Source organism: Lygodium microphyllum, chromosome 4 (genome assembly GCF_053477565.2).
Source record: "Lygodium microphyllum isolate KBCC chromosome 4, Lygodium_microphyllum_v1.1.10, whole genome shotgun sequence".
In the NCBI taxonomy this organism is placed as follows: domain Eukaryota; kingdom Viridiplantae; phylum Streptophyta; class Polypodiopsida; order Schizaeales; family Lygodiaceae; genus Lygodium; species Lygodium microphyllum.
The window spans coordinates 22,093,504-22,120,494 of record NC_141138.1 but is presented as its reverse complement, the minus strand read 5'-3'; positions in this window follow the sequence as shown (position 1 = coordinate 22,120,494).

The window sequence follows — 26,991 nt, the reverse complement described above, 5'->3', positions numbered from 1 at the left end:
GCTCCATCCTCAAGCTCCATGCTCCAAGCTCCATTTCTGCTAGAAAGACAAGAGAAGAGAGGATAAGAGAAGAAGAGAGGAGAAGATGGAGAGCTTCTCCTTCCCGGTCTCTCACCCTCACACATTCACTCTCTCACACTCTTACACTCCCTCTCTCAAGCACAAGCTCAAGCAAGCAAGAAGAAGAAGAAGAGAGCCACTTTTGGCCACACACAAGAATGAGCTTCTCATTCACTTTTCAAGTTTATATACAAAATCCTAAATCCCTTTTGGGCAGTCATCCCCTTATCCCCTTTTTTACATGGCCGACTGTGGTTGGCAGGCCTAGGCCCTTAATCCCATTGTCCTCCTATCTTCCTGGCTTCCTTCCTACTGCCCATCTACCTTTACAAATTGCACGGGTGAGAGCCCGACACTCTTAAAATAAATCATGATGCACCCTACACCTTTTTTACAAAAGTATTGACTTGCACTTTTTCTCGTGCTTCTTTCTCCTTACTTTAGGACTTTTCTGCACTTCTTATGTTTCCACATTCTTCTTGGTGCGCCTTCGTCTTCTGTTTCACTTTGCCTCGACCTTTTCTTTTGCTTTAGATTTTCCGGCTTTTCCACCTTGTTCGTTTGAGGGTTAACATTATCCCCCTCCTAGATGAGTGCCAATCCCATGGCACTTGCTAGTGGTGAGGGGGATGAAGGTGCTATGATACTAGGGGTTTCTGAAGGTTGTGGACATACCGCAATGGGGGTGTGTTGGAGGGAAATTTGGATTTGTTAGAGGGATTTATGGAATGGAAAGGCCCTTGGGCTGGGTAGGGGCCATGGTATTGGAGGGATGTTTGGAACCGAGAGGCCCTAGCATTGGATATGATCCCTGGTGTTTGAGGGATGTTGATGGGTGGGTCCACCTTTGAAATTCAAAATGGTGTTAGATGGATCTGTCATTTAACTCTCCGTAGTTGAGTGCACATGCGCTATTCCAAATGAGCTTCGTCATTCACTTTTTGATCATGGTTATTGCAATTGCCCCTTGGTTGGTTGTGCTTTATCTAATGGCACATGGCATAGGATGGGGAGGGCATTGCATAGATGATGGGGTCTTTGAAGCTGGTAGTGGGGCCTTCGATTGTACCTGGGAAGAAAAGAAAGGTGCATTACGCGTGGGTGTGTCCCATTGTCGTGTGGTGCATTGTGCGCGTGCTAGTGGGATGGAGCTTAGGGTGACAGGTCTAACTAGAGGCAAGTGTTACCTCCTTGGGTGTGTCCTACCCTTGATGTGCCCTAAGCAGGAAGTGGGGGATCAAAATGAGGCTAGTGGGTTAGGAACGGAGCTAGCCGACCAAGATCACTGGATGTACCTAATTTGAGGACCCCTAGGTGTTGTGTTGTGATTGTGAGTGCTTTTTTTTCTTTTCTTATCTTTTCTCTTTTTTTTTTTTTTGGGTAGATGATTAGGGTTGGAATTTTGATGCAAGGGGTGCAACTAGGCTCTACCTTGATCTTCCTCGAACAGATTCGCGAGGTGGTCTTAGGGACATTGTCAAAAAGGCGCGGCTTTGTAGGTATTCCTTGATACTAGCCTTTGCATTAAGAGATGTGGTTGACAAGAAAGGATGATTGCACCTTGTAAAGTGGCTATAGCTTATGTCTTCAAGGATCCTCATACAAAATGAGGGAAGCAGGGTTGCCCTCATTAGGAGCCTAGCTATAGTGCAATTATCTATTCCTAGATTAATGTCAAAAGAGAGTGGGGGAAGGTGGGCTTCCTCAGCTAGCTTTTGTTTAAGAAAAAACCTAATGATCCTAAGGTATATACAAGTAGTTATGAAGGCTGGATCTGGGCAGAAAGAGAAATCCTCGAGGAAGCAGTTGATGGATGGGCGCAAGTCCCCTACTCTAAAGGTCATTCATTCCTTAGGAGTTGTTGTGTTGACGTTGTAGATCTTGAAAGTTGTACCTGCCATACACCCCCTTATCGTAATCCACTACATGTCTACTGCGAGGATAGGGCATGTAGATAGGATCATTTCGTTCTTCTTGTAGCATACTGCAAAGAAGGCCATCCTTATATCAAAACTGGTGTCCCAAATCCTCCTCCGCCACTTTGACTGCACCTTGTAACATTGGTCAGTTTTGAGAACCTGATAAACCTTATCCTACCAATAGTCCGCGGGTTCTTGCCTCCATTATGTGATCACAATGCTCCGCTCCTCACTCCATTGGTCTGCTAGAGTATTGCCCAACCAAATAATCTGTTCCACTACCTCCAGGGGTAAGACTCAGTCCAAGGATTAAGGGGAGAGGAAGGAGAACTTGAAGGGTCGGGATTGGAGCTCCCATTATTGCCAAATAGTCTTTGTTGGGCTATTGATGGAATGGTGATCCTCACGTTCTTTGTTGGGCTTGCTCCACAAGTTCCCATCTTCTTCTTCTTGCAACAATAACGTGCTCGAGAACCTAGGCATCCTCTGGTTCTTCCGGGGGTAGATGAACAAACTCGGCTCTTTGATTTGCAGTTCTTCTTCTAATGCTTGGCCCTTCCTCGGTATCTTGTTCCATTGTGGGTTGGACTAGGAGTGGATGGGGTTGCCCTTGCTCCTCGAATCCAAGTTCCCTAAGCTCATTGGTGGAGAGGCCAACTTGTCGCAAGTGGTTGCATTGCTGTTCCTTGATTATGCATGTGCCGGTTGGGAGTGCACGCTCTTGCAAGTCATACAATAAAGCTCTGGTTGTCAACTCCAGCTTCCTTTTCATTCTCTCCACCAAATCCTCGCCTTCAACTTGTGTGACATGAAGCATTGTGCTAAAAAATGCTTGCCTCTGTGCTTCGAAGCATACTTCCACGGCTTTTTCTCTAGATTTTGCAAACACCCCCTTGCACTCCGGCACTGCCAAACGCTTTGTCAATCCTCACACTGTTTCAAAGTTGTGCCTCTCCCATTGCTATGTCGTCTCTTCCAGATCTTCCTTACCCCTTTCCACCTCCTGAGACAACATCATCACCACCTGTTGCTGCCCATTCCACACTTCGAGCATTTGGGTCTTCTCTTTATCCAGCGGTTCAGCTGCTCTTCTGCTATCCTCCGACCTTGCTCAGCCATGGAGGACTATTGGTGGGCCTCTACGATCCTTTTGGGTAGATTCTTCAGTAATTTGCACATAACTTTCTAGCTCTGCCAGGTGCAGTTTTCTTTCAATCATGGCCATGCCCATTAGTGCCTCCACCTCTTGCTTCCAGGTTTTCTTGCAGGCTTCTAGTAGCTCCGTCTATGGCCTCTTCCTTCTCCCTTGACATGACTCCTATATCTCTCTCTATCCTTCCTTGCTCCTCCATTGTTGACCACAGAGCCTGAATGAATACCAGGGAATCCTCATGTTCTTGGCGTCATTTTTCTAATGCATGGTCTCCTTCTTGTTGGCTCTCGCATAGTTCTGCATACATCACTTCCACCCATGCTATTCGTTGTTGGAGCTCAGTGCATTGTTGGATGAGCAATTTGTGGCCCTGCTACTCCACCACTAGGTCTTGGGATTCATTCTCTAGCCTTTGCCTTAGGCGATCTTCATTCTCTTGTGCCTCCTTTTCTTTGGCACTGAGTTGCTCTTTCAGGTTTTGAATTTCTTTCTGATGCTCTACGGCTTGTCGTGTTATCTCTAGCCTTAGAGCCATGGCAACTTCTCTTTCGGCCTCTAGTTCTACAGCTGTGGCCTTCTTCTCTTCCTCAGCCTTCTCTAGTTGGGGGCTAGGAGTTCAGGTATGTAAGCATCATAGTCCATAGCAGTGGCCCGTAGTCGAGGGCATTGTTGGCGGTGCTGTGGTGGTGGATGCTTCCAACCTTTGCCTCTTTGGGTCTTGCCTTGACTTGGCATCTGCTAGCTAGTGGCCTTTTGGCTCTTACCCTTGGGACCATCTCTTGTACTTTCATGACTAGGAACTGCATCATGGACATGAGCTGAGTGGTGTCCATGGCAAGCATTGGCTCCTATGTTGTGGAGGTGGTGGTGGCGGTTTGAGGTGTGAGAGTCAAAGGGAGGGGGTGCAGCTGGGCTTTGCCCTTTCCTGCAACAACAAGGGCTACTTTAGCCCTACCACTTGGTTTGCCTCCGGGCCGTGGGCTCAAGGTGGTCATTTCTTCGGCACCGTGGGTCTCCTCTACATGCCTGTACATGGCCTTTGCCATGGCTTCATCCTTTTTTCTCTTTAGCTCTTCAACCTCCTCTTTCACTCTCCTTCTCCTCTCCTCCTCAGGTCTTTGTGATTCTTCTCTCACTTTCTTCATTTCTTCCTCCTCCTTTCACCTTCATTCTTCTTCCACCCTTTTGGATTCTTTTGAGCTCTTTTCAGTTCCGCCCATTCTTCCTTCATCATCTCCTCTCTCCTTTGTTGTTGGGGGTTTCATGGCCTTCTTTTTCTCTTGTGCCTTGGCCTCCTTCTGGGTAGCCTGCACTTCCTACCCTTTCTAGTTCCGCTGATGGTTCTCTCACTGGATTGCTCTACATCAAGGCACAACGACTGCTGGGGTGTCTCTCCTATCTCCTCTTCAACTCCTTCTGCCTCCTTTATGGCCTCTTGGATGATAGTCATTAAGAATCCACCGAATTTGATCGTGGAGGACTTGGATGCAAGCTTCTTAAACAAACCCATTCCAATCCCCTTCTTTAGGGGACCCTATAGCTATGCTCTCCAGCAGTGGCACACCAATCTTGTTCATCAATGCATTGTACCTTTGTCTCAAGAAGAGGGTGTGGGCCATCTTTGAATGCATCCTCACTTCTGGGTTTGGGATGTTTGACAGACTTATCCTATCCACCATGTGCACATCATGCTTATTCACTCCCAGCATGGCTTATACGCCTCTCTGAGGGCGTCTTTATGTCTTGATGGCCAAGCCTAGGGCCTTCTCGATCATTGTAGCGCTCACTGGTACCTCCACTTGAGGCTCTTCTTCTCCTCTTGTCCTAACTATTACTATGTCATAGTTCCTTGCATCATCAAAACTTCTCAGGACTTCTGTGCACATGTTGTAGTCAACTACTTGCCCTACTTTCTCCATGTACTTCAGGAGGGCCCATTTGTCCAACAGTTGCTTTACAACTGGCTTCTCTAGGATGGCTTCATCTAGGTTCAGTGTATGTTTGAAGCTGAAATGGCTAAAGCCCCTTGTCTCGACACTCAGGCCATACCTAGTCTACTCTTCTTTCGTGAAAGGGAGCTTTCCGCCTTTATCATGCCTTGCCATTGTGGGTATGTTGAGATGACAAGCTCAACACACGCGGACATTGATGATGGACCGCCTGGTTAGATGGGTCCACACGTCTACACTTAGTACGTCGGTGGTCATTATGACTCTCACATGGCCACTAACTCATTACTTATTATATTCAGGTTGTTACACCTATTTGCATAGTTATAGCGCCAGTCGACTAGTGTAGTTGGTTATGCATTGTTTGACTTAGTAGGCCACTTTCCTTTATGTTGTATCTTATCTATACTTTGTGTACATTGTAAAGAGTGTGGAAGAAGAAGAAGAAACCAGCAAGAAAACGTTTTGGCCTCCGTCTCTCTTCTTGTCTCTTGAGTGAGCTTCTCCTTGTGCATTCTGTGTGTGTTCGGCGCAGCATCTTGAGCAAGTCCCCCCCCCCCCCCCCCACGCGATTCTTGTCAAGGTATCAGATCCATGCCACTGAGAGAGGTTGATTTGGAAGGCTGAAGTGAAGGAGAAGAAGCAAGGTTTCGAGCAAGAAAGCTATGGGTAAGAAGCTCTCCCATCCTTCCACTCTTTCTCTTGGATAGTGCTTGTGGAGGCACCGGAAGCAAGGCAGAGCAAAAATCTCAGATTGCAGTGAGATTTGGTGTGCGCGAAGAGCACAGAGCATCTGAGGCCATTTTAGGCCCCGTTTTAGAGCTGCAAGGTTGCAGACAGCAGTTTCAGGGTACATTGTGATTTCGACTGTTTTGACCGAAAGTGGGTGCGCAGGTTACAGATTGCGAATCTGTAATTATTGAGGTGTTTGCTAGAAGCAAACATAAGGTTTATTTGCAAACATGTTGCAAATTGCATGTATTGTTGAGTAGACAGTGAAAAAGGCTGTCTGGTGTATTGCTGTGTACTACAGGTCGAGGGTTGTAGAAGATTTGCTTGCTGTTTTGTATTAGTTTTGTGATAATGGCAGAGAACAGTGGAAGTCCCATCATTGAGAAGCTCGACAAGAACAACTACCCTTCATGGAAGTTCCGTGTCACGAACTGCCTTATTGGAAAAGGCCTCTACGAGTTTGTTTCAGGTGAAGAAAAGGAGTCGGAGGTGAGTGATCCTCCAACTACAGAAGAGACAAAGGCACAGAAGGAATGGAATGCAAAAGACAAGAAGGTCATGTATTGGCTGTCTGCAGTAAATGACAATAATATGCTGGGACATATTAGAAATGCAGAGAATTCATATGCAGCTTGGACCATACTTGAAAGTATGTTTTCCGTAAATACAAAGGCACAAAAGATTCAACTCAAGCAAGAGTTGAATACATTGAAGAAAGTGAAGATGTCTATCAATGAGTATGCACTGAAGGTAAGGAGCATTGTAGATGCATTGGCAGCGATTGATGCAATGCCCGATGATGATGATTTGGTGTTGTCTACCTTGGGTGGACTTAACAATGAAAAGGCTTCGAAGTCTTTTGTAACTTCCGTATATGTCAGAAAGCCATTTCCAGATTTTGATGAGCTGGTCTCCCTTATAATCACTGAAGAGATCAACATGCAGAGTGAGACATCTGAAAGAAGTGGTGAAGAAGGGGACGTGGCAGGTTCTCTTCAAGAGGCCGTGGTAGTGACAACCAGCAAAACAGATTGAATCAACAATTTGGCGATATGCAGGTTTTAGGAGGTCGTGGTAACTTTAGAGGTAGGGGGAGCTTTAGAGGAAGAGGTGGATGGCAGAATAGAGGCTCTAACAACTCTGGTATTGTGTGTCACTACTGTGGCAAAACAGGTCATATTGCAGTCCAATGTTATGCTAAGAAAGATGATATTCGCAGTGATAAGTTGCAACAAGGAAACTATGCATCGTCTTTACGATAGAATGAAGACAAAAACGAACGTCTGTTTGTTATGCAGCATATGCTGAATGCTGTTACAGGAAAGGGAACACATGATGATGTTTGGTATATTGATTTAGGTGTATCCAATCATATGACCAGCCATAAAGAATGGTTTGGAGAGATGCAGGATTTGCAAAATGCAGGTTATGTGTAGACAGGTGATGATTCATGCCACCCAATTTCACACATTGGAAAAGTTCCCTTGTCCTTGCATGATGGTAAGACAAAGAGTCTTTCAAATGTATTACATGTGCCATCTATTACAAACAACTTGATGTCAGTCAGTCAAATGGTAGAGCAAGGGTTGCAAGTCAGATTTAATGCAAAGGGCTGCTTTGTAGAAGACCTCAATGACAAGTGCAGGTTGGTAGCAAAGGGAAGTAGAGTTGGATGTATGTTTACTCTGGATGCTGGAATTCCTACTATGAATGCTGCTATGTATGCTAAAGGAAACGGTGCTATTGCAGATATTGAAATTTGGCACAAACGCATTGGACATGCAAATGTATAAAGGCTGAAATTAATGCAGTCCAAAGGGTTGGTTACATGTTTGCCTACATTTAGAGTTGCAGAATTTCATAAGGTATGCGAAGCATGTCAGTTTGGTAAGCAGGTAGGAAAACCCTTTTCACATGACAGAGATGTAAGCAGAAATATCCTTGATGTTGTGCATACAGACATTTGGGGGACCTACACATAATGTATCTCTTGGAGGCAGTTCATACTTTGTCACATTCATTGATGATTGTTCTAGAAAGCTATGGGTATATTTTATGAAGGAAAAGAGTGAAGCATTTGAGCACTTTAGAACTTTCAAGGCTGCAGTTGAAAGAGAAACATGCTTGAAAGTAAAGTGCTTGAGGTCAGATGGAGGGGGAGAGTACCTCTCGAATGAGTTCAATGATTTTCTAAGGTCTCATGGGATAAAGAGACAGTTCACATGCAGATACCCCACAGCAAAATGGGGTTGCAAAAAGGAAAAACATGCATATTGCAGAAGTTGCACACGCCTTGATGGCTGAAAAGAATATGCCTAAGCATTTTTGGTCTGAGGCTGTTCATACTGCTGTTTAGAACTCCCACAGCTGCAGTTCATGGGATGACTCCTGAAGAATGCTTTACTGGCAAGAAGCTTGATCCAAATGCAGAAAAATGTGTTTTTATTGGATACTCTTTAGAGCAGAAAGGGTATCGTTGTTATAACCCTGTCACATGTAAGTTCAGAGTGAGCAGGGATGTCATCTTTGATGAAATGAGCAGTTGGTATGAATCTAGTGGTGATGCATTGGATGATGAGGATGATCATGACACTCATGTGTAGGCTGAAAAGCAAGAATCACAGACTCTTAGTGGACTAGAGACATCATCTTGTAGTCCTTGGTCTGGGAGACTAAGGAGTATCTCTACATCTTCAGGTGCATCTAGTAGCACTACAGGTAAAGACAAAGGAAAGAATAAAGTGTCAGATGGCATTGATGTAGTTCTTGATGGAGACTCTAGTGGCTCAGAGAGCTTGGATGATGAGCTTGGTATTCCTTCTGTCAGGACACCAGGTGTACAGAGAGCTCATAGTAATGTAAAGGCTCCATTGAGTGATTCGGTGGTACGCAGATATAGTAGGGTCAGATACCCTGTTAAAAGATTTGGTTTTGAAGGTTATGTAGCTCACCATTATGCTTATATGGTGAAACTAGTTGAGGATGTTGAGCCCACATGTTTTGAGGAGGCTGTTGGTCATGCTCATTGGGATGCAGCAATGGATGAGGAGATGGCTGCATTAGAGGCCAATAAGACTTGGGATCTAGTATCATTGCCAAAGGGCAAGAAAGCTATTGGATGTAAGTGGGTTTATAAGATTAAGCACAATGCAGATGGTTCTATTAGTAGGTACAAAGCTAGGCTGGTTGCAAAAGGCTATGCCCAGACATATAGCATAGATTATGAAAAAACCTTCAGTCTAGTTGCTAGGATGGCAACTGTCAGATGTGTGATTGCTTTGGTAGTCAAAGGTTGGAGGTTGCAGCAAATGGATGTGAAGAATGCCTTCTTGCATGGTAATTTGCAGGAAGAAGTGTATATGGATCAACCAGCAGGTTTTGAAGATTTAGAGCATCCCACGTATGTGTGCAGGTTGAAGAAGGCACTCTATGGGCTCAAGCAAGCACCTAGAGCATGGTCTGACAAGATCAGAGAGTATCTTGTCAATATTGGATTTTATGTTTCTGATATGCTGATCACTCACTTTATGTGAGAAAGGGAGATGCAGGTTTGGTCATCATAGTCATCTATGTGGATGATTTGATTATTACAGATGATAGTGATAGTGGGATTGTTGAAGTTAAGGATTTTTTCAAGAAGAAGTTTAAGATGAAGGATTTAGGTGAGCTAAGGTACTTCCTTGGCATCGAGGTGATCAGATGTGATGATGGTATATGGCTATCCCAAAGATAGTATGGCTTGGATATGTTGTCCAAGTATGGTATGATAGCATGCAAACCACTTTCAGTCCCATTGGAGTAGAATGTAAAGTTGAGTGCTGATGTTGGAGATGAGATAGAAGACCCTACTATGTTCAGGAGGATAGTGGGGAGTTTGATCTACATGACCATTACAAGGCCAGACTTGAGCTACGCTGTTGGTCTTGTGAGTTAGTTTATGCAAGTACCTAGAAAGCCACATTTGGATGCAGTCAGACACATGTTGAGATATGTGAAGTCCACATTACATTATGGACTTTTCTATGAGGCAGGTATAGATGTACATGTGTTTGGATACATAGATGCAAATTGGGCTGTTAGTATGTCTGATAGAAGATCTACCAGCGGATACATATTCTCTCTTGGTAGTGCAGCAGTTGCTTGGAGCAGCAAAAAGCAATCTACAGTTGGTTTGTTGAGTACAAAGACTGAGTATAGAGGTGCTGTTGTTGCAGCATGTGAGGTAGTATGGCTACAAAAGTTAATGGCTGATTTGGATGTGTAGGTGGAAGGTCCAGTTGTCATTTATTGTGACAACATGAGCAGTATACAGTTAGCTAGGAACCCTATGTTCCATGCCAGAACAAAACATATTGAGATACACTACCACTTTGTGAGAGAGAAGGTACTAGTAGGTGAGATTGACTTGGTGTATGTCAGCACACAGGATCAGATAGCTGACATCTTCACAAAGGCATTGGGTACAGAGAAGCTTCAAAAGTTTTGAAGCTTACTTGGAGTTGCAGAGATGCAGTTGAGCTTGAGGGGGAGTGTCGAGATGACAAGCTCAACACACGCGGACATTGATGATGGACCGCCTGGTTAGATGGGTCCACATGTCTACACTTAGCACGTCGGTGGTCATTATGACTCTCACATGGCCAGTAACTCATTACTTATTATATTTAGGTTGTTACATCTATTTATAGCTGGCATAGTTATAGCGCGAGTCGACTAGTGTAGTCGGTTATGCATTGTTTGACTTAGTAGGCCACTTTCCTTTATGTTGTATCTTATCTATACTTTGTGTACATTGTAAAGAGTGTGAAAGAAGAAGAACAAACCAGCAAGAAAACGTTTTGGCCTCCATCTCTCTTCTTGTCTCTTAGTGAGCTTCTCCTTGTGCATTCTGTGTGTGTTCGACGCAACATCTTGGGCAAGTTCCCCCACCACGCGATTCTTGACAGGGTACATGTCATTCATTATAATCCAACATTAGTATTCCTCAAATGACTTTTTGATAAGCATGAAATTGATTTTGCTTTCATGAAGGGAATGAACAGTTGAATTAAAGACCTAAAATTTCCGAACGACAGCCTATTCATTCCAAAACATTTTTGGCATTTTTGACATTTTCTTTCCAACCCCATTTTCTTTCTCTATTCTTTCCTATGTTTAACTTTGATTAAGGATTTTTGTTTCCTTCTTGCCTATTTCTCTTAATCACCTTACCTTGGACATGGGAGGGGCAAGACATTTGAGCATAGTATGGTGCTATCTACTTTGGCATAAGCCAATCATAGAAATTAGGGTTGTATTGTAAGTGGGCATGATGATCGAGATTACAAGGACTAACACATACTTGGGTAATGTAAGTTAGGACATCGGTTAGAAAATCACCCGCGTTGATGCGGCTAGCCACATGTAGCTCCTCTTCCGTAAGGATGCGATCAATGTAAGGATGGGCCAAAACCTGGTCATCTAGGTGTTTGTTTCGAGTGACGGCCAATACCCAAAAAGAGGTTGTGCTATGTTTTGATGGCATGTCACTGCTTTGCATTACTGATTACTTGGCAACCCTATTTCTCCCATTGGAGATGTAGGCTACACCATTTTTGTAAGAACAATGAGTCAGAGTCAGCGAGGCAAGTGAGTTTCTCAAGATCAATGGGTGACGTAGGCCTTTGGGACTTGGGATACGATGTTATTAGTCGTTTGATGAACGCGTGCTCTTTTGAGATTTAACCATTATCGATCAACTCCTTTGAGACCTTGGGGGATGTTACGGTCATGAACTCGTATTCTTCCCAAGTACAAGACAAGGAACACACCTTAGAGGCAAGGGGTTCATCAAGCAAGCCGAGATCAAGTCTTTCGTAGCTCCTAGTGAATGTGGTAAAGGTGTTATCCAAGAGCTTGATGCAAGTCACCAAGTCATCTCCTGTATTCTCAGCAAGGTCCTTGGAAACCGATAGAAATGAACATCGCTCGTAGGAAGGCCTAAGATCTGTTGGTGGTTGGGGTGGAATTGAGCTAGACAGTAGTGGTTCGAGGGGTGGTGGACTAGGCAGTGCTGGATCTAAGGATAACTCCATAGTCCGATCCGCGTGTCCAGCGCTGCTTTGGGGTATTAAGGGTGGCTCAAGTGGCATAGACGGTGCATTGGTTCCCTCTTGCGCAGCCATTGGGATGACAAGTTCTCTGGACTTAGATGATTCCGGGATATCAAGTTGTTGTTTTGGTCAATATATTGGTTGGGTTTTTTTGACCACAACTATTGCGGGTTTTGTGGGCTTTGCGGCTCAGGTTTCCTAGGTGTTCACTTCCTCAATAGGAGTGGGGCTTCTTGGAGATGGGGTGGCAAGCGATGGTCATGGTTGGGCTATGCTTTTAGGATTTCTCTTCTTTGGCACCCATATCTAGGTGGTGTCTTTCTAATATCCTTGGGCTTGCAATAGATCTTTGGGGATCCATCGCGGCCGAGTTGTGCGCTTATGTCTATAGCGTCAGATTGGTTGCTTAGGTTTCAAATGATAGCTGTTAGCTCTGCAAGAATGTGTTTACTCATTGCATGTAGGCTGCTTTTGTTGCCTTGGCATCTATTTAAGCGTGGGCTTTGCGGCCTTGGGGATGGCCTTAGTTGGCGATGGTTTTGTGGTCTGGGTGGGTTGTGATGACTCACAACCCCCCTCCTTAGGCTTAGTCCTAGGTGACTCTATTGGTGGCATGGCAAGCTTGGGTGGAGCCTCGGTGCCCTTTCTGAAAGCTGTCACAATTCGAACGTTGCCAATGGCAAGGTGAATACACTGCAGATCGTAATCTACATTGCATTGTGCTTGCTTCTTGAAAGTGTGTCCTAACAGCGACTCTTGACCTGCATCCTTCGTATTTGGCAATACATAGAAGATGACTGATAGGCTCTCTAGACTCGATAGAGACTGCAATCTTGCACTTCCCTAGGAGTGCATATGACTTGCCCCCGAATGGGTTGAGTTTAGTGTTGGTGGCGTGTAACTGTGGTTGACCAATGAGGATCCAATGAGAGTGAGTCAAGACATTGAAGTCAGCTCCCTCATCAATTAGAGCATCAAATGCACACGTGCACCAGGCAGTGGTGACTGTGATATGTAGGTATACTCGTGCTACTACCTTCTCGTCCTCATCCTCTAATTCGGTAATGGTGGCTATGCGGACATTAACATGGGCTTTTAGCATAGGGGGCGCATGCAACGGATGTGTGGGAGGGTAGTACTTCTTCATGTGACTACCATTGAAGGAGCCCATGCCCTCACCTTCGAGGATTTCAAGTTCTACATTGCCCGTTCTACTAATGGTGCGCACTCGAAAAGGTGCTAATCCTCGGAATTTCATTTTTTGCTTGTGGCCCTTTACCAAGTAGAGCAAAACAAGGTCTCCTTGCTCAAACTTACGTTGTTTGACATGCTTGTCGAACCACATCTTCTGTTGTGCTTTCTCACTAATGGAGTGGCAGTCCTCATACTCATCATCGAAATTAGCTCCTCGTAACTGCTCGTCATCTCCTAGACTCTTGTCTCTAGCCTGTCCTTTGTTGGTGACTAAGGCCCAATTGTATAGTAAGTTCAGATCGTGCACCTTAGTCCATTTCCACTTAGGCTCACCCAACAGATCTCTGAGAGGCTTGAGATTAGAAGCGGGGTTGCCAGTCAATTTACCTGTCAGATACTCGAGGATCTTGTGAAGTTCTAGCATGTTGCTAGGGATATAGAAAGAGATAGGCCTTGGTTGGCTGCTTGAGCTCCTGGCCATCATGCAGAGTAGCACTGTGGGCTCCTTCTTTGACATGCTCACGATTCCATTCCGCTTTGACTAGATGCACTCCAGACGTAATCTATACATGTTTTTGTGGTATGGCCTTTGTGCCCTTGTTGGCTAGATTGGCCCATTTAGGTTCTAGGGTCTCTGCTTTGTTCGGGTATGGGCTTTTGGTTGATGTTTTGCAAGTGAGGATCTATGCTTGTGCAAAGCCCTTATTACACTAGGATCTAATTTGGAGGACATGTCGCGGCATGTGTTTTCCCTCTAACCTACTTGGCGGAGGTGTAGAGGGGGCAGACCCCCTTTGCGGTAGGTTCGGGGGAGGGGGGGATAGTCCCCCCGGCCCGCGTGGTCGTTATGGTAAATGCCATGCGCAATTTGAAGGACTGTTCGTAGCCAATTTTTAAACTACTTGCTCTAGATTTCAGTCTAGTAATAGATCTATGATGTGCTTTTGGCTCTATGTGGTCTCTGTTTGGTTTCAAAATCTACAGGTTAGAATTTTGAAAAAATCTAAATTCGGCCCAACAAGTCCAAATTGCAGGGCTGAATGCCCGATTCGGCCCATTTGAATGGTTGAGGGCCGAATGAGAAAGGGCCAAATGTAATTGATCCGAATGTCAAATTCAGCCAGTTCGAGTGTGGGTGTTCGAGGGCCAAGTGGTTGAGTGGGCCGAGGGCCAAGTCAGGTTGGACTAAGGGCCGAATGGCAACTTGTCCGAGTGGGGTTGGGCCGAGTTGGCAGGGCTGAAGGTCGAACATCAAGTTGGTCCAAATGCTTGATTTGGGCGGGTCGAAAAGAGGGCGTCCGAGTAAGATGGGCCGAATGGTTGATTCGACCACCGAGGGATGATTCTAGGACTTGGCCCAGAATCATTGTCACTCAGACGGTGGGCCGAACACGGTGCAATTTTGACCAGCGCAACAATAAATCACTCGAATCACAAGATTTAGGTTACGGCCTATCGCTCGCACCTCCAGATCAAAGCTATGGGTGGAGGGGAATAGTTGTATATAATGGAATAGCAAATCAACTCCAAAATGCAGATTGGCAATGAAATCAAACCCTCTTGCCCTGTTATGACAGCAAAATCCCAATGCTTGTTTTTCTTCTTTTTCTTTGTTTTTTTCCTACCCTAATACATCCAAATCACAAAGAGAATACCTACCCTACTCCAACATACTTTTCAAATCCAAAACACCAAAAACCTACTTGTTAAGGAGATCAAATACCTCTTCAAACTCCCTCACTTTCTACCTATCTACCACAAGCATTGGCTTGGGAAAAACCCTACTTCAATGCTCAATTCGAAGCACGCAAGCGCTCAAGGCTTGAATCTGTTGGTCTCACCAACGGAACCAAAATGTGGGAGCTCTCGCTCAACCGCCAAGACCCACAGACCGCTTATTGCTTCAAGCATTCCAATCCGAGCACTAATGGCTACCTCTCACATAGCAAACGCGCTACCTATCCATGAGTGTAGTGAGCTTATCTCCATGTTGATCGAGTTACCTCCTCTCCTGCACACTCTGGTAGCTCCACGATCCAAGTGCGAGCTTCAAGCAAGCTCCTTCCTCAAGCTCCATGCTCCAAGCTCCATTGTCGCGAGCAAGACAAGAGAAGAGAGGAGAAGATGGAGAGCTTCTCCTCCCCGGTCCCTCACCCTCACACACTCACTCTCTCACTCTTTCACACTCCCTGTCTCAAGCACAAGCTCAAGCAAGCAAGAAGAAGAAGAAGAAGAAGAAGAAGAATAAGAAGAAGAGGAAGAGGAGAGCCACTTTTGGTCACACATAAGTATGAGCTTCTCATTCACTTTTCAAGTTTATATACAAAACCCTAAATCCCTTTTGGGCTGTCATCCCCTTATCCCCTTTTTACATGGTGGGCCGTGGCCTAGGCCCTTTTTCCCATTGTCCTCCTATCTTCCTAGCTTCCTTCCTACCGCCCATCTACCTTTACAAATTGCACGGGTGAGAGCCTGGCACTCTTAAAATAAATCGTGGTGCATCCTGCGCCTTTTTTACAAAAGTATTGACTTGCACTTTTTCTCGTGCATCTTTCTCCTTGCTTTAGGACTTTTTTGCACTTCTTATGTTTCCACATTCTTCTTGGCGCGCCTTTGTCTTCTATTTCACTTTTGCCTCGGCTTTGTCTTTTGCTTTAGATTTTTTGGCTTTTCCACCTTGTTCATTTGAGGGTTAACAACAAAGAAGGAAATAGATCTAACAATGGTACATCAAAGTAACTCATGAGCTAGGAGGCTCATGAGCATCATGGCAATCCATAACAGACTGCTCTTGAACATGATGCTTGTGAATCCAATAGGTAAAACATCCATATCATGAACCTTCTCAAGTGTGAGATCTCTGCTCCATACAAACTTGTTTTTGGTGATGATAGAAGTACAAAGCAGCTTCATGAAGTGTAGAAATTTGAAATTACTGTATGGAGCATAATCCTTCTGTGGCTCATCATAACCAACTTGAACAATGCCCCCTTGCATTCTAGCTAGTATGAAAGTTAACTGCAACTATTGTTGATAGGTAATGAACCATAGTTTTATTATAGTACAACCATTTCAATGAAATATGCCAGGGCTGAGAACTCATATTATACAATGACATCCATAGTATATAATAGAGAATGAAGATATAAAACCATAATATAATAAGTAGATTACTACTCAAAGAATAATTGCATTTACTTGAAAAAATATCAATGATGCTCTAGCATTTTCATCATAATAAATGTATGGCAATGTAGATCCAATTTGGATCTTGAATAAGACATTGCATCCTGAAAGAAATATGTAAGATAATCCACAACAACTTGCAACTGTTGATTTTCAAGTACTTGGAACCAGTAATCATCATGTGGTTGTCGTATTTGCTTTTTTTGAGGTCGTTGTAGCATTTCTAACTACATTTTCAGCTTGTTGTAGTACATTTTGCTACTGTAGGAAGTACAAGAATTCAACTTGCTACTGTAGGTACTACATAAATTCAGCTTGCTGCTACATGAAGTTTGGCTATTGCTGCATGAAGTCAAGATACTGTTGTAGGAATTCAAAATTTAACAGTAGGAATTGCTGAAACTTAGGTTCTTGCATATCATTCTGAAGCTTTCTTGATACTGTAATATTTCCAAAGGCCAAAAGGATAGTGTGCAATAAGGGCAAAATTTTTTAATTATCCCCTCCCTCCCCCAGCCGACGGTCGTGCTGGAGGAGAGAGAGGGGAAGCACGATGACTGAGCACCGTGCTGGAGCTCATGGAAGGGTCGATGCTCATGCATCAAGCCGTGTGGGGGAGGGGAGGTACCTCTCCCTCTCCCTATAAAAAAAACCTCGCCATGTAGGGAGAAGGGGGACTGTAAAAGAAAAAAGGGAGGGCATCAGGCTGTAGGAGGACGATTGTGAGAAAGGAGAGGAAGCTGAGAAGCTGCGTACCGTGGTCAAAGGGAGAGGTCGTGTTGGAGAAGCCGCCACGCTGAAAGCCAAAGCTACTGTGCGAGCCAAGCCGCCTTCAGTCGCCAACGTCGGGTTGCTATCGTCAACGCCACATACTGACGTTGGGCCCACGTGCCACCTTCAAGCCTTTCAAATCGTTCTTCATCCATCCTCTCTCCCCATGTGGCTCCTGACCACATAAGCTTCAAGAAGCTTCTTGAAGCTTCTAAGGGGGGCTCCTCTAAGCCCCCCTTCCCATGGAGCCCCTATAAAGGCCCTTCCCATTGGAACCCTCCAAAAATCCAATTTCCTCCCTCGTGCCCTTTTTTTTTACACACCCTTTTACCCCCCTGGTGTTAAAATTTCCCCCTCTCACCCCCGTGTTTGACCTTTAAAAGCCCCTTTTATACTCGTGCTTAAACCCCGTTCCCATTCCCTTGGAACCATTATCACCTTTTTCCCCCATGCCATAAGCGCTTTCACCCTTCACCTTTCCCCTTTTACCCTTTCACCCCCGGGTTTTAAACCCCTAAGCCTTTTTCACCCCGTGTCCTAAAAACTCTCCAAGAATCCCCCTTCCTATACCCTTTATTAACCTTTTTCCCCCTCCCGGTTTAAATCCTTTTTAAGGGTCTTCTTAGCCTTTTCCCCTGGTTCAAATCCACATTAAACCCCCCGTGTTAAAAGTCACTAAGGCCCTTCTTGTGTTTTTTGAAACCACACTCACACACACCCTTTTCACCGTGTATAAATCCCTATAGGGCCTTTTCTCTAGGCTTTGTAAACCTTGCCCTCCCGATGAAATTAAGACCTTAAAGGTCTTATTACCCCCTTCTCGTGGTTAATCCCTTAATGATTCCTTGCCTCGAAAAAGAGTATTGAAGCGACGGTGGAATTCCGAAAAGGAGTGTAAAGCTGCTTCCACGTTCGAAGGACTACAACTGCGATGCCGCCTAAGAAAGTCCAAGGAGTAGCTGCGGGAGGGTCATCTCCCGGTATCCATGTGGATATCTCACCCCAAACCTAGGTTTTTCCTTCTTAATTTTATATCTATTTTAATTCAATCGTGCAAGATGAATTGTTAGGGATAGGATATATTTTGTCCTAGTTATTTACGACGAAGGAATTTAGTTTAATTAAACATGTAAAATAAATAAAGTATAAACATAGTTATCCCTCAAATAGCATTATGCATTGAAACGAATTATGAGCAAGAATTATTTACCCACTAAAGTAGTGTACTTCAGTTAAGCCTAGAAGGTATAAAACTGCATCTTGCACTCTTTTTACAATGAATCATCATGGAAGGTGCAATTCATGAAAGGTTTCTTACGATGCTTAAACTCTAGGAAGTTATCATTGCTAACTGCATAACTTAGCAAGGGAAAGATTGCTTATTTGGCATGAGTTTTTTGTTCGCAAGAAAAAAAGAAGATTAATTGAATTTACCTAACCTCAAATCGATAAAGTTTAGGATTGAAAAATCAATTGACACATAGATAACAAATCGTGCGGAAGTGATCTCGATATTACCTTCTAAAAGTTAACCAAATTAATATAACTTAGAAATACCTATGTTGCGAAATATTCGTTGGGAATGATTAAAAATCCAAGAAACGTTTATACCTTAAATACTTGCCTACATTCCCTGATTGTAGGGTCAGTAAATTGTAAACGTAAAAGAACTAGGGTTCGTCCTTGAGGTTCTTAAAGAAAATAATAAAAGCTAAGAAACCCTAGGACAGACAAATGTTAGTTTAAAGAAACTGAAACGGATTGTTTTGTAACTCCATTATCGCATAGTACGATGCAGGACTTGCGCGGCAAGTACGAAGTCATATGGTCTTGTGATTGACTCACAAGAAGAAAGGTTAAATTTCTGCAACAAGGATGGTGGATCCTTATGCAAGTTATCTTGCAAAAGGATGTATTCTTTGATATCCTTCTATGTAAGGAAGGTTTAAAAAAGAAAACCGGAAACTAAAGTATCCAATGAACTTTGGGGTTGACCAAGCTGGGTTAATAGGGTACACCCTAACCCAGAATATAAAGGATATTGCCAAGTTGCAAGGCACCTCGAATTGAGTGCTAGATGCATTCAAAAGGAAAGATTCCTTCCTTAGCAGTTTGCCAACAACAAGATCGATCAATGGAAATGTTTGTACTTGCTAAAGATTTTAGAGCACTGTTTGATTTATTAATTACAAATTAAATGAATATCTATACTTCAGGTTGAAGGCCTGAAGGGAGAGGCAGCTTCAGTTACCCCCGACTGTCTGCCTGACCCTAATCAAGGGGGTTGTGATCGTGCCGGGAACGTGGACCGATCCCGCCGTGAGAGGTCTCTCCGTTGAGCGCTACTTGGAGCAGGAGGACGCTTGGGTGCCATGGGGGGCTCTGCCGTAAATTCCTCGCCTTTCGGGTCCTGCACAAAAGGCTAACGTGACTCAGGATTGGATCTTGAGGCCCATATACTAGTCTAGGGGCGGAAACTTGGAATAGTGATCCCTGTGGATTGCTGGATAGCCTTCGGGCGGATTATGGACAAGCCTACGGGCGGAATTCCTTGTATTTCAAAGATAAATATGATGATATGTTAATAAAGAACTTGTCTGATATTGTTTTTCTATGTCACGTGATAAGATTACGTGAAGGAACCAATGCTTAATGGATTAATTAAAGAAGCTGATTGTTACATGTCCAATTAATGTGTTAGATAATTATATAACTAAAACAAACCGAGGAAAGTACAGAGGATGGGCCGTAGGTCGTCCTACGGTTGGGTGATCCCGGTTGGCCGGGAACTTTTCTCAAATCACGAGGAACAGCGGGATGATTGTCAAAGGACAAGAACAACGAAAGCGTTGACCTAGAGTTATGTCTTAACCGATTTACGCTGTTTTAGGGGGAACGGAATGGGACTATGCCTTATGGCAGAGAGGTTGGGCTTTGCATCCCTCTTGTTTCCCATTCTCCTTGAACCAAGTGCAGCGTGAATCCGCTTCGGACTTGGCGTTTCTGCGTAAAGTAGTTCTCTTGGGTCCGATGCTAGTTGTTGTTAGGAAATGACCATTCAGGAAAAACCCAAATTCTGGTCGATCCTAAGTGGAAATGGCCAGAATACTTCCGCTACGTGGCAGATGCGGAAAGCCCTATATCGCAAACCCCGTAACATTCCATGGGAGTGTCGGGCGGAGCTTTCTAAATATCCTTTCCGATGGACTGCTAAGACGTGTCCTAGATGATACTAGTGGACACGTTACAGTTGGTATCAGATTCGACCAACAACGGAATTGTTTTTATGAAATCTCAAAGAAATGAAGTAAAGCAATTATTGTTGTCTAAACATTTCCTTACCTTCAATGTTGTCTTGCAGAATTACGAAGCGTGGAACAAATTTTTGGTATTTCGAGTCATGTTTATGACTGCAATGCATTCTCCGCTTTATAGACAAAGAATTGGGATGATGAATATCCTGGAGCAGATCTATAATCCATCACCTTTGTACATGGAACGAAGATGGACGGGTGCTTCAGGAATCTACTATATAGCCGCCCATCGGTTTGCTTATCTACAGACCAACCTAAAAAGGATCAAGTGGTTGGAAGACCTGAAAGTCGTGAAGCTATTCGTTTTTGTGGAAGCTCACGTAAATTCGACTTTACATATTCGAGGTTGGAGGGTTGAGATGAACTCATATGTATATGAGGAAGTAAGTCGTGTAATCCCCGCCGATAGGATTAAAGTGTTGGGCCGCCATGAGAAGTATGGATTCCAACGGAAAGGATATCCTGAACTTCCAATGACTTATCGATTCCTGAAGATCCATGACCCAGAACCCTACTATTACACAGGTCCTGTAGATAAATGCAATACAACGTTGTTCTCCCCAAACTAAATGTAAAAATAGGCTTATCATCACATGAAACATTGTATTTGAAAGGGCTATGCCCATATAAATACAAATAAAGGCTTCTTTTATCAATGTCTAGCTGTGTATAAGAGTTAAGTAGCTACATTGTTTATGAGATAGCTGAATTACAGATTTAATATAAGCTAGCATCGAATATCGTATAATAACGTTAAGAAAACCTTTATTCAGGCACAACCCCAAGTACATGTTCCTAATTCGCCTCCTACATCAAGTATTGCTGTGATCTAGGAGAATAAGTTCCTTCTCAAGCAGATTAAGCCACTCGAGTTTGACGGGAGAGGCAGATTCGTTCAGGCTGATGCTGAAATTTGGATTGAATCCATGGAGGATTACTTCGAAGCAGCCAGTACTGCACCCACCAATCAGGCTATGCTCGCCAAGTTAAAACTCATCGGCGAAGCCACACTTTGGTGGAAGCAATGGTGCAGGGATCAAGGGATTGTAGAGGGATCCGTTACCTGGGAGAAATTGAAGAAAGCCGTGCAGGGAAGATACTTACCACCTGCATATCGCACGCAGAAAATGAACAAGTTCTACGAGCTAAAACAGCTAGGACTCACTCTTGACGCATACTACTCTAAATTCGTCTCACTTTTAAAGTATGCGCCACAGATGGACGTGACACAGCAGGTGTCCAAATTTTGTGCGGGCTTAAATCCACCAGTAATTACCCGTCTCGAATCTATGCGTCCATCAGATCTTCAGGATGCACTCACTCGAGCGGTGCCTATAATTCAAGAGGTGCAAGCTAGACCAAGGGGTAACAAAACTCGGTCTTATAATGACCCGAACAGAGGAGCATTCAGACCTCAAATTAAGAGAGTTCAAGGTCATAATTAGGGACAAAGAAAGAAAGCAAGGACGAATAACATCAACAACTTCGTTCCTACTCAAAGTAATGGCCAAAATCTCCGTTGTTTCCACTGCAACGAACCCGATCACTTCAAGAGGCAATGTCCCAAGCTTGGTGGAGGACATCACCAAGCGCCTTTCCAAGGAACATGCCATGGTCAAGGAGCCGCTACCCGAGGAAGAGGAAGAACCGCCTGCATTGCCAATAGGCAGATGTGCGAAGAAGGGGAAGAAGAAGATCTGACCATGGAAGTAGAATTCGAAAGAGCGACAATCCATGCCGCTTTACACAAAAAAGGGCCGAATCGCCAGTTCTCTATAATTCAGACACCGTCGGACTATCAAGGTAAAGGTTTCAAGACCTTGATTGATTGTGGTAGTACACATTCCTTTATCTCACCAGCATGTGCAAAAAGATTAGGAATAGCCACAGTAGAAGCACCTACCCTGCTTGTGGAATTGGCAAATGGTCGTGAGGTTACTTATACCAGGCAAACTACTAAGGTAGAATTCTTTGTGGGAGGAAAGAAGACTTCGGTTAAATTCAGAGTCATGAATTTAGGTATCCATGAGTGTCTACTCGGAATGGATTGGCTTAAACCTAACGACGCCCACATTCACTGTGAAAAGGGTCAAGTTTCCTTTCGAAACTCTGAAAGGGGATTAGTCACAACTCAAGGTGAGGCTGGAGTGCCGAGAATCCAATTGGCCAAAGTATCCTGGATCATAAAAGGAGTTAGAAAAGGATTACCTGTTTACTTGATCAAACTCAACAAATTAGATCAAAAGCAAGAGTCTCATGAAGGACCTTCTTGGCTAAAGGAATACACGGACGTATTTCTTGAAGAGTTGACTGAACTTCCGCCTCAAAGAGAAGTGGATCATGAGATTAAGTTAGTACCTGGAGTTGCACCAATTGCAAAGAGACCTTATAGAATGTCCATACCAGAAGCAATTGAGTTGAAGGAACAACTCAAGCAACTGTTAGATCAGGGCTACATCCGGCCTAGCAATTCACCGTGGGGAGCTCCAGTACTATTCGAGAAAAAGAAAGATGGGACACTTCAACTATGTATTGATTACCGAGGTTTGAATCAATCAACAGTCAAGAACAAGTATCCTATTCCTAGAATAGATGAGCTTCTTGATCGTCTTTGGGGTGCGAAGATCTTCTCCAAGATTGATCTCAGGTAAGGTTACTATTAGATAAGGATCAAGGAAGAAGATATCCCAAAGACGGCCTTCAATACAAGATATGGGCACTTTGAGTTCCTGGTTATGTCATTCGGGCTTACGAATGCACCTGCCACCTTCAATAGGTTAATGCAGGATATCTTAAGGCCATATCTTGATGATTTTGTGCTTGTCTTCTTCGATGACACTTTAGTCTATTCTAAACAGGAAGAAGATCATGAACCTCAACTTCGGATTGTCCTTGAGACAATGAGGTCACATAAGCTGTATGAAAAAATGAAGAAGTGTGCATTCTTAAAGCGTCAGATTGAATATCTTGGATTCATAGTATTAGCAGAAGGAATATCAGTGGACCCAGCCAAGGTCAGAGATGTGCTTGATTGGCCAACACCAATATCCGTCAAAGAGATACGTAGCTTTCTTGGATTGACAGGATGGTATAGGGTCTTCATCAAAAACTATGCTTTGATTGCAGCACCTCTGACGGATTTATTGAAGAAGCAGACTTTCATTGCCTGGTCAACTCCCGAACAAAATAGCTTTGACAGATTGAAGCAAAGTTTGGTATCAACACCTATTCTAAAACTTCCAGACCTCAATAAGGAATTTGAGGTAGTAACTGATGCTAGCATTCTTGCCTTGGGGTGTGTACTTATGCATGAAGGTCATCCAGTAGCATACTCTTCAAGGAAATTGAAGAGTGATGAAAGGAATTATGCTACGCATGATCTAGAATTGCTAGCTGTCATCCATGCTCTAAAGCTCTGGAGACACTACCTGTTGGGTAACAAGTTTACTCTAGTAACCGACCATAAGAGTCTCAAATGGATCTTTACCCAGAACGAGCTCAACATGAGGCAAGGTCGGTGGATTGAAGTGTTGGAGGAATATGACTTTGAAATCAAGTACCGACCAGGGAAAGAGAATGTAGTTACTGATGCACTTAGTCGCAAGGCATTCCTAAATTCCCTAATCTTGCAGAATCCATCAACGGTTAGATCTCTAGCTACAAAAGTATCTATGCCAAACAACCCTATACTTGAGATAGCTAGAGAGGAAGCATGCCATGATTTGGCCTACCAATCAATGCTAAAGGAGATCTCTATGAAGGATCAAAATCAAAAGATGCAAGCTAAGTATCAGGAATTTTCCATTGATAATGGACTTGTCTACTACAAAACAAGGCTGTGTATACCAGCAAGCTAGTCACTTAAGCAGAAGATAATGTGGGAAGCTCATGATTTCCCTTTCGGAGGACATCCTGGCTATGCTAAAACTCTAAATGCAGTTAGGAAGAGCTACCATTGGGAGAGGCTCAAAGGTGACGTTCTCAAATATGTCACTGAGTGTTTGTCTTGCCAACGTATCAAAGCCGAACATGTCATGATGCCAGGGAAACTACAACCGCTTGACATTCCCCAAATGAAATGGGAATTCATCAGTATGGATTTTGTTGTAGGCCTACCCCAAGTCCAGGGAGGATACAATTCCATCATGGTTGTGGTTGACATGCTTACTAAGGTTGCACACCTTATTCCAGTAAAGACAAGCTATAAAGCCTCAGACATTGCAAGATTGTTTATCAAGGAGATATTCAAGCTACATGGTTTACCCAAAAGAATCATTAGCGATCGTGATTCTCTCTTCACATCACACTTCTGGAGAGCTATTTTGAAGCTATTGGGACTCAACTCTGTTTTAGCACCGCCTACCATCCCCAAACGGATGGCCAAACAGAGTGAGTAAATCAAGTCATCGAGGATATGCTTAGGGCATACTGCTGTCGAGAGCCAAAGAGGTGGATTCAATACTTACCTTTGGTAGAATTTGCATACAATGCTTCTTACCAGCAGAGCATTCAGATGACTCCTTTCCAAGCATTGTATGGTCATGACTGTCGAAGTCCCCTAAACTTTTCTGATCCAACCCTAAGGGTTGAAGAGTCAAGGCAGATGTTGGAGGAGATGAATAGCAAATAAAGTCAATAAGACAGGACATACAAGCGGCCAAGGATAGACAGAAGGCATATGTGGATTTGAAGCGTCAAGAAAGGGTATTCGAAGAAGGAGACATGGTCTTCATTCACGTACGCCCTAAAAAGAGTTCTCTATCCTTAGGAGATTGCAAGAAGCTAAGTCCAAGGTATTGTGGACCATACAAAATCCTCAAAAGCCTAGGACCTAATGCTTATAAATTGCAACTTCCCGAGAACCTAAAGGTTCACAATGTATTCCATATCAACCTATTGAAAAAGTATGTACCTAATCCTAACCACGTACTTGACGATCAACAAGTTGTAATGCCTAGTCAAGGAGTCCTTGAACTAAGGCCTGACAGGATCTTAGATGTTAGGGACAGACAATTGAGATCCAGAACCTTGAGAGAATGCCTCGTCCAGTGGAAAGATTATCCTGAGGAGGATGCCACTTGGATAGATGAAAGCACTCTCAACCATCAATATCCCCAGTTTATCTCGAGATGAGGACATCTCGATTCCTCCAAGGGGGAGAGAATGTAATATTTCCAAAGGCCAAAAGGATAATGTGCAATAAGGGCAAATTTTTTTAATTATCCCCTCCCTCCCCCAGCCGATGGTCGCGCTGGAGGAGAGAGAGGGAAAGCACGATGACTAAGCACCGTGCTGGAGCTCATGGAAGGGTCGATGCTCATGCATCAAGCCGTGTGGGAGAGGGGAGGTCCCTCTCCCTCTCCCTATAAAAAAAACCTCGCCATGTAGGGAGAAGGGGGACTAGAAAAGAAAAAACGGGAGGGCATAGGGCTGTAGGAGGACGGTTGTGAGAAAGGAGAGGAAGCTGAGAAGCTGCATGCCGTGGTCAAAGGGAGAGGTCGTGTTGGAGAAGCTGCCATGCTGAAAGCCAAAGCTGCTACTGCCGTGCGAGCCAAGCCGCCTTCAGTCGCCAATGCCGGGTTGCTGCCGTCAACGCCACAGACTGATGTTGGGCCCACGTGCCACCTTCAAGCCTTTCAAATCGTTCTTCATCCATCCTCTCTCCCCATGTGGCTCCTGACCACAGAAGCTTCAAGAAGCTTCTTGAAGCTTCTAAGGGGGGCTCCTCTAAGCCCCCCTTCCTGTGGAGCCCCTATAAAGGCCCTTCCCATTGGAACCCTCCAAAAATCCAATTTCCTCCCTCGTGCCCTTTTTTTTTTACACACCCTTTTACCCCCTGGTGTTAAAATTTCCCCCTCTCACCCCCGTGTTTGACCTTTAAAAAGCCCCTTTTATACCCGTGCTTAAAACCCGTTGCCATTCCCTTGGAACCATTATCACCTTTTTCCCCCGTGCCATAAGCCCTTTCACCCTTCACTTTTCCCCTTTTACCCTTTCACCCCCGGGTTTTAAACCCCTAAGCCTTTTTCACCCAGTGTCCTAAAAACTCTCCAAGAATACCCCTTCCTATATCCTTTATTAACCTTTTCTCCCCTCCCGGTTTAAATCCTTTTTAAGGGTCTTCTTAGCCTTTTCCCCTGGTTCAAATCCACCTTAAACCCCCCTCGTGTTAAAAGTCACTAAGGCCCTTCTTGTGTTTTTTGAAACCACACTCACACACACCCTTTTCACTGTGTATAAATCCTATAGGGCCTTTTCTCTAGGCTTTGTAAACCTTGCCCTCCCGATGAAATTAAGACCTTAAAGGTCTTATTACCCCCTTCTCGTGGTTAATCCCTTAACGATTCCTTGCCTCGAAAAAGAGAAGAAGAGTATTGAAGCGACAGTGGAATTCCGAAAAGGAGTATAAAGCTGCTTCCACGTTCGAAGGACTACAACTGCGATGCCGCCTAAGAAAGTCCAAGGAGTAGCTGTGGGAGGGTCATCTCTCGGTATCCATGTGGATATCTCACCCCAAACCCAGGTTTTTCCTCTTAATTTTATATCGGTTTTAATTCAATCGTGCAAGATGAATTGTTAGGGATAGGATATATTTTGTCCTAGTTATTTACAACGAAGGAA